The sequence below is a fragment of the Pseudomyrmex gracilis genome, unplaced genomic scaffold (genome assembly GCF_002006095.1).
Source record: "Pseudomyrmex gracilis isolate BER0280 unplaced genomic scaffold, ASM200609v1 scaffold_2107, whole genome shotgun sequence".
Lineage (NCBI taxonomy): Eukaryota > Metazoa > Arthropoda > Insecta > Hymenoptera > Formicidae > Pseudomyrmex > Pseudomyrmex gracilis.
In genome coordinates, this window is record NW_018022691.1 from 14433 (window position 1) to 17028 (window position 2596).

At 36.3% G+C, this 2596-nt stretch overlaps 1 long non-coding RNA gene across 1 annotated transcript; it reads right to left on the minus strand.

The window, feature by feature from the left end:
* Positions 1 to 2110: 2110 nt before the first annotated feature.
* On the minus strand, positions 2111 to 2589 carry LOC109862632. The gene is made up of 2 exons (XR_002251181.1): positions 2401 to 2589; positions 2111 to 2318 (listed from the first exon to the last, which is right to left on the minus strand). It is a non-coding gene; the product is annotated as an uncharacterized LOC109862632 (long non-coding RNA).
* Positions 2590 to 2596: the final 7 nt, after the last annotated feature.

Sequence of the window (2596 nt, forward strand, 5' to 3'; positions counted from 1 at the left end):
GGTCAATCGTACGGTGGTCAATCGTACCGTGGTCAATCGTACCGTGGTCAATCGTACAGTGTGCTATTCTTGCGGTGTCCAATCGTACTGTGGTCAATCTTACCGTGTTTAATCGTACGTGTCCAATAGTACGTGTGCAATCGTACTGTGTCCAATTGTATCGTGGTTAAACGGAATACGCCCGTCTATAAGTATATATGGTCTAAGTTTTATACCATGGACACTCTGTATATAGAGGTTAAGGGTACGATCCCATGCACTGTTATTTTTCGCGTAACGCGTAACGCGTAACCAATCAGAGAGATTACGTGCTTTATGTTAGTACACGTAATTTCTCTGATTGGTTACGCATTACGCGTTACGCGAAAAATAACAGTGCATGGAATCGTACCCTAAGCATTTGGACCCAAATCTGATTGGTTGGCTACTGCGCATTCACGAAATGTTACACCTTAATTACACCATGATCCTTATGCACCCGTCGGCCGAGCCGCTTCCGCAAAGCAAAATCGGATTGGCGGACAGCGCGCAAGAAGACGAGCGGCTCATAGAAACGGGCACTGAGGACGCGCAGGCGCAATTGCAACGTCTCTTGGCGATGATGCAAGAGGGCGCACGAAGCCAGGCCGACAGCGAGACATCAGAGGACAGCACCATCAATCAGGCAGACCCATTCTGGGAGAACCGGGAAATTTGAATGACCCAGATAAACAAAAATGTGCATATTCTAGGTTTATAATTAGTAGTTTCGTTTCTGATATTATTATTTAGGATTATTCAGTTCGGCATAAATAAGATAAATTCTATAATAAAGTATTAGGAATAAAATAGTTGTTGAATTTAGTTATTAGGATCAAAGTATCCAGATTGATAAGTTTTTTTTTAATTTTGAAATTTTAATTTTGTTATCTTTGGTTTTTTTTGGATATAATAGTTGCGTATTAGGTATTATTATGTTACTGAGATAAAGGCTAATACATTAAAAAGGAAAACACCTGTACAGAAACTTTTGCCCAGGAAAAACACGCATTGGAAAAGCCAAGCGAATACACAATTCCAGAAAACAAAAGAATAATAGTAAAAAAAAGGAAAAAAACATGTTGCAGCTAAAATTAAAAGAAGAACGTGAATTCACCGATCCTAAAGACGGAGAAACGATAGTTTCCTGAATTGTGTAGAAAGAGCGAGTCGGGATCTTCTGGAATCCTCGGTGATCTAATTTTTAAAAAATTAGGGAATAACTCAAGCGCGAACATAATGCGAAAAGCTCTAGAAGAAAAAAGCCAAGAGGAAATTTTGTTAAAAGTGAAGCGGAAAAAAATCATCACGAGGATTCTAGAAGGATCAAAAACTTGTCATAAGAGAGGGGGAAGCTATGATATAAAAGCGCGGGTTTGGAACGGAAGAGGTCAGAAAACGAACAGTCGAGCGATTAGATCGGAAAGAACAAGCAAAATCGCAAAACAATCGATCGCGGCGATAATTATTCGAGTTAATGATAATATAATTGCCGAGTAATAAATATTCAATTAGATAGTTTGTAAAATAAACTATAAACTTATTATCGGTTTTTAAATGTACCATTTACAAACAGAAGCTTGTGAAATAAAATAGTGTTAATCAGTTATTAATTAGTGGGAATTAATTATTGAATCATTTAATTCAAATCCCAAAGAAAGTATAGTTAGAAAGTGAATACGGCTCAGCATCAAAGGCTGATTGGCAAAGCAACAAGAGTGACTGGAGCGCATCTTAGGTGATTGGCGGAGCTTCTATAATCACTAAAGCGTCCAGAAACACACTCCCTGATTGGCGATACACCCATAGACTTATATAATAGACGGAACATTCATATGGGCAAGTTGTCCTAAACATTAAAGGACAGAGATAGTGCTAGAGTGTATGCCTCTCTGTCTTACAATACGAGCGGTGGGGGACCAATCACCTTAAGCCACGCCTTAAGCGCACTTATATAAGTCTATGCTTAAGCGTAAAAGGCGATACTTGTGAATTGTGTGCTCGAGAGGTTCGAGTCTTGTACAGATATAATTTTGTATTATTTAGTTTTTTTTATGTTTTTCAAGTANAGAAAGAACAACCTTGTTTCAAATCTTATTGGGAAAATCTCTTTATCACAAATTTTATAATCATCTTAGAAATACATAAATTTTTTTCTCTTTGTGTCACTAAAATCGTTTACTATACATAGAACTGTTGTATGCGTGTTGAATTTTGATAAGAATAGACAAAAAAGATCTCCAATAAATCGGGGATAGCAGATACGCTTTGCAGTTGGATTTACAAGTTTCTTGTTTTTCCTGTAAAAATATATATATTTCAAAATGTATAATTACAAATAAATGAATAAATTAGATTAGCAAAAAATGGTTTTTATGTTACCTTTTTAATGAAAAATCTTCATTACTTTGTGAATCTTCATTGATTAATATTGCTGGATTGGAAACAGCAGATTGTTTTGAATTAACTTCTGATGTAGAATATTCATCATCAGTATCGCTGCTAATTATTGTTTCAATTAATGCTGCTGGAGTAGGAACAGCAGATTGTCTTGAATTAATCTCGGATGTAAGATATT